Source organism: Panicum hallii, chromosome 8 (assembly GCF_002211085.1).
Source record: "Panicum hallii strain FIL2 chromosome 8, PHallii_v3.1, whole genome shotgun sequence".
NCBI lineage: Eukaryota > Viridiplantae > Streptophyta > Magnoliopsida > Poales > Poaceae > Panicum > Panicum hallii.
Window position 1 is genome coordinate 8,029,511 of NC_038049.1, and position 13,386 is coordinate 8,042,896.

Below are 13,386 nucleotides of genomic sequence, written 5' to 3' on the forward strand. Positions count from 1 at the left end.
GCACTGCCGCGCACCCGCATTCTGCTCGTTGTGCTCAACAATTTCAGCATAGCCGTAGACACGGACGACCACATCATACTCAATGATCAGTTTGGGAGAAGCTTGGATGAAGGCAAACGAGCGTGAGCTCAGACCACGGCTCAAAATTCATTTGTCAGGACATCAAATTGGAGCAGAAAACTGAAGGAATTTCAGATCGCTGCTCAAGCCAGAGGTCCAACAAGCTAGATCACAAAAATGAAGGCAGAGCTTGTTGCCAACAGTTATGAGACGACCGAGGCAAAGGACGCAGCTCGAGCGGAAGTGCTTGCCTGAGAGGAAAGAGCGTGGGAGAGGGTGGCGGAGGAGGACGACTGTGCGGAAGAGTGCGACGCCACGGCGGCTCTGGGGATTTCGCGAATTTGGGCTTTCGACCAGCGACTCACGCGCTCGAGCCCGATGACCGTTGAAAAAAATTGTGGCCTCCGGAGGCGTGTATCTTTTTCCGGCTGTAACCAGTGAAACCAGGTGTAAATCAAAATCCTTAGTTACCGCTCGTTAAATGTAATGAACAAACAGGTTATCCAAACACCATTTTCTAATCCAACTTCTATAATTTTCCATGTAAATATTTTACAAGAGTTTAAAGCTAAAAACGCGTCACCCAGGGCCTAAATAAATGTCAAAAGTATATTTTAGGGGATTAAGATGCTCGAAGTCTTTCTTCATGGTTACGATGGTGTTGCATTATTTCATCATGTTGAGGTACCAAAAGAAATCGATTGATTCTGGCGTCTACTTAAGTCTGAACGTGTCAGCAGTTCCGGGTAATCCTTGCCGTACCTAGAAGCTACGAAATTGAAGGTCTTTTGGGGCCAACAGGAAGGTCTCCACGCCGTCGCGTTGGTCCCCCTCTTTTCTTTCTTCTAGTGATCTCGTCGGCAGACAGAGTAGTTCCAACATACTGTGTGGGTTGCGTGCCCTATCATGACCGTACAATATAAAAACTTTGATGATCACAGTAGAAACATTCTCACATTGCGGTGCTAGCTACATTCACTAGTTGGTCTATAAAGTCAATAACCAACGGGTGCAGGTAATTCAAGCCTTAATAAGTTCATATATCTCGATCCCAAACATACCAAAATGTACTAACCTTATTGATAGAAAATCAGTCAGGTTCAGTTACTTTGCCATGCCAATGTTTCATTCACAACTTAGTTTAGCCTAATGTTTCAGAATATAAGCCAAGACGAAGCAATCTCTGATCAGTCTTAACAATCTCTGATCATACAATATTGGCAAGGTTCTACATTTCCCGCAAGCATCATTCCTGGTTGGTTAGTAATCAGTTTTTAGTGTCTAAATAAGCAGTCAGGCTGGCCGTAGCTTGCCTTTATGCACTGTTTTACTCAAATGTAGGTTTTACATTTTACATCATGTCGATTGCAGGAACATACCTTCCATCCCATCAATACTATATCAACTACAACCATAGCAAAAACAGAAGACCATACCAATCAAGCAAACTGAACTTACTATTAGAGTGTATTAGGGATATCTCTATAATAGGTTCTATAATAGGTAGATTAGGATTGTATCCGGATCCTACCATATCTCTAATAGAGACCACTTGCCTATAAGTCATGTACCCCTATATATACCGGTCTAAACCTCAATAAAATACAATCCATTATACACCAATTCTATTATCCTACGTGGTATCACGAGTTTAGGTTTAGATCCTAAGGCCACAAACCCTATTTCTCTGCTGCTCGCCGCGCCTCTGTTTTTCATGCGCCGCCTCTTGCGCGCCCCCTCGACGGCCCCCTAGCGTGCACCCAGGGTGGTCACCCATGACCTCCGTCGGGGGCAGCGCCCTCCAAAGTCCGGTGGCAGATCAGACCGTGATGAACTCACCCGGGTGTCGTCGTCCGCAAGCTGGCTCCGCCCTCCCCTCCGTTGCTTCCCCGGCGGGATCCACCGCCCCACGCCACGAGCAGGGCCGCGCCCATCTTCTCCGGTTCCTCATCGCTGGTGGATCGGGTCCGGCCTGTGCGCCCCAGCGGGCGGCTCCGCCCTCCCCTCCGTTGCTTCCCTGGCAGGATCTGCCGCCCCATGTTGCGAGCAGGGCCGCGCACCTCTTCTCCGGCTCCTCGTCGCCGGCGGATCGGGTCCGGCCTGTGTGCCCCAGCGGTCGACTCCGCCCTCCCTCCGCACGGCTCTCCCTGGCGGGGATCCGCCACCGGCGGACTGGCTCTTCCAATCGCCGCTCCCACCTCGCTCGCATCCTTTTTAGTTTTTTCCTGATTCGCTATCGGGTTTGAGTCGCCCACCGCCCGTCGACCTCGCACGCCTCTACTTCAACATCATCACCGGTCGTTCTCCCACAACACCCGTGTGGGGCTGGCATGCGGTGCGTGTAGAGGCACCACTCGTAGCACTACCAGGCCCCTCCGCCCACGGTCTCCATGCAAGTCGTCCCCGACATCGCTGCCACCACTTCGATCCGTGCGGCATCATCGTCCGTTGTCCCGCACGTGCGCAATTAGCCGATCAGTGCACGGTTGCCGTACGTGCGGATTTAGGACGGTTGTCCTAAATACGCGTGAACCTCTACCGACACAAGGGTTGCGGCTGCATCACCTCTTCAGCGCCGCCTCCCTGGTCCTCTCGCCATTGCATCTACATTGCGGTCAACTATATCCTCGACCACGTCCATGTCTCTTCCTCGACAACATCTGTGACAGCATCCAGGATTACTTTATTGTGCGCATCATGCACACAGTCTTCGCCAAGCTAATCGAGCGTTGCGCCGTCTTGTTCGAGCACCGCTGCCGCTACCCACGGATTGTCGGGCCCTGCCGTCGACTGTCCACCTCCCCTCTTCGACTCGTTTCGTCTAGCACAACCTCATCGCTAGCATCGCCGTCTCTTCCTCGACTACTTCATTTACTCCGGCAAGTAGGCTGCATCGACATCTTCTGCCCCATGGTTCTTCTGCGCCTACGACCGCCTGGAGGCCTTCTCTGCTGGTCCCTCAGACAATGGCGTGTCTGGTTGTGCCCTCTACCTTGCACGTCCAGTATTGGCAACATTAGTGCGTGCCTTCGTCCTCGACGCGTTCTCGAGTCTGGCAAACCCGACGCACGTGTCGTCACGGTGTCCTTGACCTCCTCCTCGGTGTCATTCTTCCTCCCCGACGACTATCTTGACACGTCTCCATTTTCATCTACATCGCTTTCTCTTATGCGCCACCGCCTCTGGCGCCCACCATGGTGTGCCTGTGTTTTACCGTCACGCCCACCGTGGGATACCCTCGAGGTGGTGAGTTTGTAGGTAGAGTGTCGCCGAGATTAGTAACTCGAAGGTGCAAAGGAACACAAGGTTTAAACAGGTTTGGGCTGCCGAGAGCGTAATACCGTACGTCTTGTGTGGTTTGTATTGCCTTTGATGGTGATTGTCCCCGAGGAGGTCCCTGTCCGCCCTTATATAGTCTGGGGGATAGATTTATATGGAAGACCTCGTCGGGTACAAGCCCGAGAGTCCGACCCGAGTACTTCTCGAATAGTTTCTTACCATATCCGACTAGTTTCACTACTGTACGAGTAATCCTACTGCATTATGAGTAGTTACAACAGATGTAGGGCGTGGGCCATGTCCCATCTCGTATCCTAGGAGAAGTGTGCCACGTGAACTATCCCGTGTGCCCGGGTCTGACAGCGCCCACGGCTTCATGAGCGCTACTTCAACTTCAGTATCCTCAACTGCTTTGACAATTACGACTAACCTACGCACGCCATCCACGACCATGGCTATTCACCCTCGTCTCGGCTACCTCGACATCGGCACAAAGGGCTATCATCTGCATGAGGATTCGCCAGTTTTCTCCAGTCACAGCATTCGTACTGTACCGACGTTATGTCTATGGGGGGATGTCAGTACGTTGGTTTCTACATTTATCTTCTTCTCCAGTCTCAACCTCTACAGTACTCACGCTGTGACTGTGAGGGAATATTAGAGTATATTAGGGATATCTCTATATGTAACACCCTAATTTTCAAACTAGAAGTTTAAAATAAACTTTGTTAGGTTTTCATTTAAATTCATAGGGTTTCATTTAAATTCCTTTGAATTTAGGACATTTATCTCCACTTAATAGTGTTTTAATTATCTACAAAAAAATATAAGGAAACATAGGTTTTGTGCATTTCATGCCCTTTGCATTGTTTTATTGGTTGTGTTCCATTTGAATTTAAATTTTAAATTCAAATTCAAAAGCATTTAGATTTGCACTCCTTTTTCTCTCCCCCTCCCATTCCCTATTGGGCCGGCCCATCTCCATTTCTTCTTTTCTCTTCCTTTTCTCTCTTTGCGGCCCGACCCATGGCCTCCCCTTCGTTTTCTTTTCCTCCCCCGCATGGCCCGGCCTGAGCGGCCTTCCTCCCTCTTCCCCTTCTACTGAGCGTGGCCAACGAAATCCCAGCCCAAACCGCCGCACGCCCCCTCTTTCCTTCTCTTTCTAGCGCTGACAGGTGGGGCCCGCCTGTCAGGCCCTTTGTTCTCCCCCGCGTCGGACCCGGACTCGAACCCGAGTCCAGCTCGCCCCCGCGCCATCCCCGCCGCACTCCGCCTCGGGCCCGCACGCCCAGAAGCCGTTGTCGCCCCTATTTAAGGTGCGGACCTGAGCCCTAGCCGCCCCAACCCACAGCCGCCGCCTCCGCAGCCCTAAACCCTAGCATCCAAGCGCTCGCTCCGCCGCCGCCATTGCTGCACCTCGGGAACTCGGCGTGCCGCCGATCCGTTGCTCCCCGCCGACGAATGAGTGCCCCAGAAGCTTCACGGGGTGGTGAGGATGCTCGACCGCTGCTCTTTTCGCTCTCTCTCGCTTCCCCCGTGCCCGCACAACCTCACCGAGGAAACCGGGCCGCCGCTCGCCGGCGGCCGCCGCCTACGGCCCCCAACGCTCCCTCTTAACCCCTCAATTGGGTTCCCCATCCCACGCGCTACCTGCTGGACCAGACCCGAGCCAAAACCGAGGCCGGAATCGCGATATCGCGCTTCTCCGATGAAGCTCCACCGCGCGCCGCCGCCTGAGTCGCCGCCGGCGTTCCCCCGCCGCTGCTCTGCGCCGTCCCCCGCATCCCCGCCCTTAGATCCAGATCCGACAGTCCAGATCCATTTCAACCCGAGTCAAATAGATCTAATACCGGTCAACCCATGGCCTTTTTGCAGTTTAGCCCTTATGTTTTCTAGAAATCAACCCGCAACCCATGTTAGTTCAACAGTATTCACGAATAGATCCTTTTTCTTTTGGTTAGGCACCTGACTTATTCAAATATAGAACCCGCAGTCCTAGACCCTTCTGTTTTACAATCTAACCCCTAGGTCTACGGTTTAATTATGATCTAACCCTCGGTTTCTTCTGTTAGAGCCCTTGTAGTTTCAAATCTTTCACAAATAAACACCTGGAATCATGTTTTAGCCCTAATTTCTCCTTTTTAACTCCGTTTTCATCGATTCTTGCGCTCACACGATCCTTAGGACATATGCAGTAGCTTTATTACATTATTTTGTTTTGTTTATATTGATTGGTGTACTATTTCTTATTTATTGTATTTATTTGCTTGTATGTATTTGTGTGCTACGATAGACGGTACGCAGTTCGAGGGTCCGCAAGATCCGAACTTTGAAGAAGTTCCTGAGTAGCAGCAGTTTACTAACGAAGGCAAGTGGTCCTTGATCATATTTCAGTCCTAATAACATTACACTTATACACTTTTACTTTATATGCATGCATGTGTCTAGAATATGATGGATCCCAAGTTAAGGATATGTCTAGTTTCATTTGAACTTCCTTGATTAAACCTGGGTTATTTATATTTATGTTGTAGTTACGCTAGTTGCTTTTACTTAGATGTTGGTTGGATAATTTGGATATTATGATATACTGGTTTACTCATGTTCTGGAATATTTGATTGGTGATAAATAAGATTATTGAATTAACTGGAACATGGAGAACCACCCAGGAAAATAGTGCAACCACAATACTACATGGCTCTGGTCTTGGCAAATTAATTAGAAACTTTAACTTGTGAAGGTCTTACCGAAAGGGCAAGAGGGGAGTGCGTTGATGGGGTATAGCTCGGTCCTCTTGAGGTGTAGATATGATCCTGGGTAAGGCGTCTTCCTTATTAGGGAGGGTTATGACCACTGCGGCCTGAAACCTTAGCAAACCATCGCAAGTTAGGGAATCTTTGTAAAGGCCTCGTAGTAAATCCCTGCCACTCACCTTGGAAGTGTTTAAGGGCCTTGCAAACCCGGGCATCAAGGCATGCATTGTGGGTAAAGTGTACAACCTCTATAGACTAAAAACTGATATATCAGCCGTGCTCACGGTTAAGAGCGGTTTGGACACTCACATGATAATTAAACTTAAAGATGATCTAAATTGATGGTTCTCGTTTATTCATTTATTTATTTGTGTTGTGGATTGATTCACCTTAGATAGTTTGGTTAAGGGCTGGTATACACTTACACTTAGCTAATGCTTGCTTAATTAAAACTTGATCAACTAAAAATGCTTATCGCGGTCAAACCATATCAGCTTTTCCTTGATCATAGCCTTGCATATCATATAATTTACTCCACTTGCTGAGTACCAACCATAAGTGTACTCGCACTTGCTTTATTAAAAATAATGCTGCTCAGAATAAGATAATTGTCCGGTGTTCCCCGAAGATTTCGAAGAGTACTACGCATATGTCTCCCAGTCATCTGCCTGTGAAGTTGAAGTCCACTGCTATTTATCGACGTTTATTTATTCGTTTAAGATTAAGATTGTCGGTCATGTAATAAAGTACTATGATACTCTACTTCGTTAATACATTATTTTGGATATTCGCTTGTGATGTCTACTGTATGTGCGGAGCTTGATATTGCCAAGACAGCTTTCACTACCAGATACGGGCTTTATGAATATACAGTAATATCATTTGGGTTGACTAATGCTCTAGCTTATTTCATGTATCTGATGAATAAAGTGTTCATGGAATATCTTGATAAGTTCATGGTGGTTTTCATTGATGATATTTTGGTATACTCTAGGAATGAGGAGGAACACGAGGAATATTTGAGGCTTGTTCTGCAGAAACTCAGAGAAAATCAGTTGTATGCCAAGCTAAGCAAGTGTGAATTCTGGTTGAGAGAGGTCTCGTTCCTTGGTCATGTTATCACAGGCGGAGGTATTGCAGTGGATCCAGGGAAGGTCAGAGATGTGTTGAATTGGGAACCGCCAACGATAGTGTCAGAGATCCGGAGTTTCCTAGGACTCGCAGGATATTACAGGAGGTTTATAGAAGGCTTCTCTAAGATAGTGCAACTCCTTACATCACTACTAGAGAAAGAAAAGAAGTTTATATGGTCAGAAGCATGTCAGAACAGCTTTGATGAGTTGAGAAAAAGGTTGACTACCACACCAGTATTGGTTATGTCTGATATTTACAAGAGTTTCGACATCTACTGTGATGCTTCTAAACAAGGTCTTGGTTGTGTATTAATGCAAGAGGGACACGTGATTGCATATGCTTCTCATCAGTTGAGGAAATATGAGCTGAACTATCCCACACATGATCTGGAGTTAGCAGCAGTGGTACATGCTCTGAAGATATGAAGGCGCTATTTGTTGGATCACAGATGTCAGATATACACCGATCACAAGAGTCTAAAGTACATTTCACTCAGAATGACCTCAACCTAAGACAGCGAAGATGGTTAGAGCTCATAAAGGATTATGACCTGGAGATACACTATCATCTAGGGAAGCAAATGTGGTTGTTGATGCATTGAGTCGCAAGAGCTATGTGAACACGACAATGGTTAGCGGGATGCCTCGGGAATTGTATAAAGAGTTTGAACAACTCAACCTTGGGTTCGTTGCTCATATGGAAGGAATCACTATAGAAGTGGAGCCAACTCTCAAACAGGAAATATGGAAGGGTCAACTTGAAGATGCTAAGATTCAGGAGATAAATGAGATGATAGAAGCAGGCAAGGCACCTGACTTCACTGAAGATGAACATGGAACGGTGTGGTTCTGAAAGAGGATATATGTGCCCGATGTGGGTCAGCTTCGTGAGAAAATTTTGCAGGAGGCTCATGACTCGGCTTATTCTATCCATCCTGGCAGCTCATGTGGCACTGTGTGATGTGTGTCAAAGAGTCAAGGCAGAACATCAGAGACCAGCCGGTTTGTTACAGCCATTGAAGGTGCTAGAATAGAAATGGGAAGAAATTGGTATGGATTTCATCATGGGGTTGCCACGCACTCGAGATGGTTATGATTCTATATGGGTTATAGTGGATCGTTTGACCAAAGTAACTCACTTCATAATAGTGAAGACTACCTACAAAGGGGCACGATTTGCGGAGTTATATATCTTCCGAATTGTGTGTTTGCATGGGGTACCTAAGAAGATAGTGTCAGACAGAGGTACTCAGTTCACATCTCGATTTTGGTAGAAGTTTGTCACACCCGGTTTGGAAAAGGTAACTGAATGCATCCCATATGTGCGCCAGGATCAAGTTCCACAAATATAGTAGACATCACAAGTGTATACCCGAAACAATGCATTAACGAAATAGAGTAATATAGTACTTTATGACATGACCGGCAGTCTTAATCTTAAGAGAATAAATAAATATTTATAACTAGCAGCGGACTTTGACTTCACAGGCAGATGATTTGGAGACATACGCCTAGTACTCTTCGAAATCTTCAGGGAACTCCGGACTATTATCTTGTTCTGAGCAGCATTGTTTTTAATAAAGCAAGTGTGAGTACGCTTATGGTTGATACTTAGCAAGTGGAGTAAATTATACGACATGCAAGGCTATAATCAAGGAAAAGCTGACATGGTTTGACTACGATAAGCATTTTTAGTTGGTCTAGTTTTATTAAGCAAGCCTTAACTAAATGTAAGTATATACCAACCCTTAAATAAATAAGAGATAAGATACAACAAAATAAGTAAATAAAGGGTATCGATTTAGATCATCTTTAAGTTCAATTATCATATGAGTATCCAAGCTGCTCTTAACCGTGAGCACGGCTGATATATTAGTTTTCACTCTACAGAGGTTGTACACTTTATCCACAATTCGTGTTTCCCTTGATGCCCGGGTTTGCAAGGCCCTTAAACACTTCCGAGGTGAGTGGCAGGAATTCACTACGAGACCTTTACAAAGATTCCCTAACTTATGACAATCCGCTAAGGTTTTAAGTCAAAGCGGTCATAACCCTCCCTATTGAGGTAATGCCTTAGCCAAGGACCACATATATCAATATGCCTCAAGAGGACTGAGCTATACCCCGACGATGCAACCCCTCTTGCCCTTTCAGTAAGATCATCATAAGCTAAAGTTTCTAATTAATTAGCCAAGACCAGAGCCATGTAGTATTGTGGTTGCACTGTTTTCCTGGGTGGTTCTCCATGTTCCAATTTATGCAGTGATCTTAATTATCATCAATAAAGTATTCCATAACATGTGTAAACCAGTGTAACATGATTTCCAGGTTATCCCACCAAAATCTAAATAAAAGCAACTAGCGTAGCTACAACATAAATATAATAACCGAGGTTTAATCAAGGAAGTTCAAAAGAAACTAGGCACATCCTTAGTTTGGGATCCATCATATTGTAGACACATGCATGCATATAAAGTAAATGTGTGTATTTATAATGTTATTGGGACTGGAGTATGATCAAGGACCACTTGCCTTTGTCAAAGAACTGCTGCTGCTCGGGAACATCTTCAAAGCTTGACTCTTGCGGACCCTCGAACTGCGTACCATCTATCGTAACACACAAATACATACAAGCAAACAAACACAATAAATAAGAAATAGTACACCAATCAATATAAATAGAGCAAAATAATGTAATAAAGCTACTGCATATGTCGTAAGGATCGCGTGAGCGCAAGAATCGATGAAAACAGAGTTAAAACGGAGAAGTTAGGGCTAAAATATGATTCTAGGGGCTTATTTGTAGAAGATTTGAAACTAAAAGGGCTCTGACTGAAGAAACCGAGGGCTAGATCATAATTAAGCCCTAGACCTAGGGGCTAGCTTGTAAAATAGAAGGATCTGCGGGTTCTATTTTTGAAAAAGATAGGGGCCTAAACAGAAAAAAAAGGATCTATTCGTGAATACTTTTGAACTACCGTGGACTGCGGGTTGATTTCTACAAAACTTAGGGGCTAAAGCGCAAAATGACCTTGGGTTGACCAGTATCTGGGTCTATTAACGACTGTGACGCGGGGGCGGCAGCGCAAAGCGCCGGCGGTGGGGTGGTGCGGCGGCGGGCGACGGCGCTTCGTCGGGGTAATGCATAAATGCGTTCCCGGCCTCGGTTTCAAGCGCGGGTTGCACTGGGAGGTTGCGGGTGGTATGGGGAATCTATCCCGATGCTTTGGAGGTGGCGGAAGTGGCTGGAGTGGTGGCGCAGTGGCGAGAGGCGGCTCGGGAACGTCGGTGACCAATAGCGAGCACGGGAAAGCGAGGGAGAGGGAGAGAAGCGGCGGGCGAGTATCCTCACCCCAATGTGAAGCCCCTGGAGCGCTTGCTCAACGGCGGGGAGCGGCGGTGCGGCAAGCGGCCGAAGCTCGGCAATGGCGGGCGGCGGATGAGCTCGGAGCTAGGGTTTCTCGGGCGGGAGGCGGTTGCGGCTTGGGGGAAAAGCTTGGGCATGGGAGGGCGCTTAAATAGGGGCAGCCAGGTGCATAGGCGTGTGGGCTTGAGGCCCCACGTGGTGGAGGTCCGCACCAGACTCGGGTGTGAGTCCGAGCCGGACTCGCGCCGAGGTCGGGGACGACCCTGACGGGCAGGCCCCGCCTGTCAGCGAAAGCGGGAGAGGGGGAAGGAGGAAGGGACGGCGCGCGGGTGACTTGGGCCGGGGAAGCTGGGTCACATGCGGGAGGAGAGAGGGGAAAGGCCAGCGGCTGCTGGGCCGCGCGGAGGAGAAAGGGGAGATGGGTTGGGCTGGGCCGCACAGGAAAAAGGGAAAGGGAAAAAGAAAAGGAGGAAGTGGGCCGGGCCCAATTAGAAAGAGAGGGAGAAAAAGAATTGCGTTCAAATGGATTTGAATTTGAATTTCAAATGGAAGACAAATAATAAAACAACACAATGCTGCATGAAATGCACAAAACCTATGTTTCCTTATATTTCTTTTTATGGTTAATTAAGTTGACATTAATTCATGGTAAATGCTCTAAAATCAAAATGATGGAGTAAAACCTTATGGATCCTAAAAGAATTCTAGCAAAATTTATTTAGGTTTATAAATTAAAAAGTAGGAGGTTACAAAGTTACATGAGTCAGTGGACATGAAGTTGAATTTCAGCTCCGCTTATCATTCGCAGACTGATGGGCAGACAGAAAGGACAAACCAGGTATTGGAGGATATGCTTAGGGCTTGTGCCCTAAAACATGGAGGCAGTTAGGATAAAAGTTTGCCGTTCGCAGAGTTCTCTTACAACAACAGTTATCAGGCCAGTTTGAAAATGGCACCGTTTGAAGCATTGTATGGCAGGAAGTGCAGAACTCCATTGTATTGGAGTGAGATGGGTGAAAGTTAGTTGTTCGGGCCTGAGATCATTAAAGAGGTCGAACGACAGGTACAGGTTGTCCGTGAGGATCTGAAAATGGCTCAATCGAGGCAGAAAAGTTACATAGATACTCGATGATGTGAGTTGACTTTTGAAGGAGAATTTGTGTATCTGAAAGTGTCACCTATCACAGGTTTATGCAGATTCAAGGTCAAAGGGAAGTTGTCAACTTGTTACATTGGCCCGTTCAAGATTTTGGAATGGAAAGGCGAGGTAGCTTACTAGCTAGAGCTACCTGCGCGATTGTCAGAAGTGCACAACGTGTTCCACATATCACAGTTGAAGAAGTGTTTGAGGGTACTAGAGGAACAGTTGCCACTGGAGGAGTTGAATGCATAGGATGATTTGACTTATACAGAGCTGAAGCGTCCCCTCATCCGAGGAGACTTAAATGTGATATACAAATCAGTCCCAGGAGGCTGATACACATTTATTACATCAGATGGTACATTACCGTACAAACCTCCGAGGAGGCGGGCACTCGATACAGACAATAACTAGTAATAAAATAGCTATGGTAATACACCAAAGCGTGACCCACGCGGGATCCAACTCGGGCTCAGAGTAACACGCTAGCAGAAGCATCTTGCGGAGGGCCAACACCACAGGCAGAGTTGGGCGCGGACACGACCCTTATTCGTCGTTTCCGATCATGTAGTCCGGGTCTTCCTCTGAGAAAACCACATACATATATAGGGTGAGTACAAAGGTACTCAACAAGTCCAACCACACCCGCGGAGGGGGGGTGATAACAGAGATCATGCAGGTTATATCAAGGGTGGGTTTAGGGTTTATTTGCGATAAAGCAAGATTTTACACATGCAAGGGTTTATTTAATAAAAGCACTTTCTCAAAACATTTTTATAGTAATCGAATCTCAAGTAGTGTTGATCTTGCACGAAGGATCCAAGTTTTAGTGTCATCGGACTCGGCGTCCACAGTAGCTTACTGCGCAACTGCCGAATACTTTCAAAACAACTTATGTCACAAAACCAATCATCCCGAAACATCTATTGAAGTGACCATGCCGTAACGCGCCCAATACCGTGGACACGGCTATTCGAATAGATTTTTACACTCTGCAGAGGTTGTACACTTTACCCACAAGTAGGGTACCGCGCTACGAACACCTTAATGTCGCGGCGGATCCTAACAAAGCCATTACCCACCTTAGCTGAATCTAACTAGCCAACACGGAAGCTACCATGGGGTTAATGACCCATCCATGAAGTCATAACCGGAATATCACTCACACAGATCGTATCCCCTCTCCATGGTCTCCCGTTACTCACCCGCTCTCCTTTTTGGCTAGTAGAACAACTAGTGGGGTTTATGCTAAGCCGTTGCCCACACAACGGTCGAGTGGTTGTACGATAAACGGGTTAGGCAAGATGACACCCCAGTTCATCCTTATACCGACCAGACGGACATCTCATGCTCAACCACAAAGGTACAAGCACGCAAGCGGCATTTCGCACCGAAAACGCCGTCCATCCCGCCAGGTCAAGCCTTTCTTTTACTTCCCCAACATTCCATTCTGATCTTCTAAAACACCCGTACCCTTATCCTTAGTAAAGCGCTTGTAATCGTGGTTTACAGTATAACGAGAGGAAAAATAGGTAACAGGTTTCTCTGTGATGTCGTTTACGCCTAGCCTAGCAAATCCTAAGTCTATCGGGGTAGGGTTATAGCAATCAAGGGGTGGCTATCCAACCAGGTCTTGCGATAAAACAATGCAC

The 13,386-nt window shown here is 47.0% G+C and overlaps 1 long non-coding RNA gene across 1 annotated transcript; it reads right to left on the reverse strand.

Annotated features, from left to right (window-relative positions):
* Window positions 1-88: 88 nt before the first annotated feature.
* Window positions 89-2,314, reverse strand: LOC112902885. The gene is made up of 2 exons (XR_003230689.1): window positions 1,900-2,314; window positions 89-488 (listed from the first exon to the last, which is right to left on the reverse strand). It is a non-coding gene; the product is annotated as an uncharacterized LOC112902885 (long non-coding RNA).
* Between the last annotated feature and the right edge of the window lie 11,072 nt (window positions 2,315-13,386).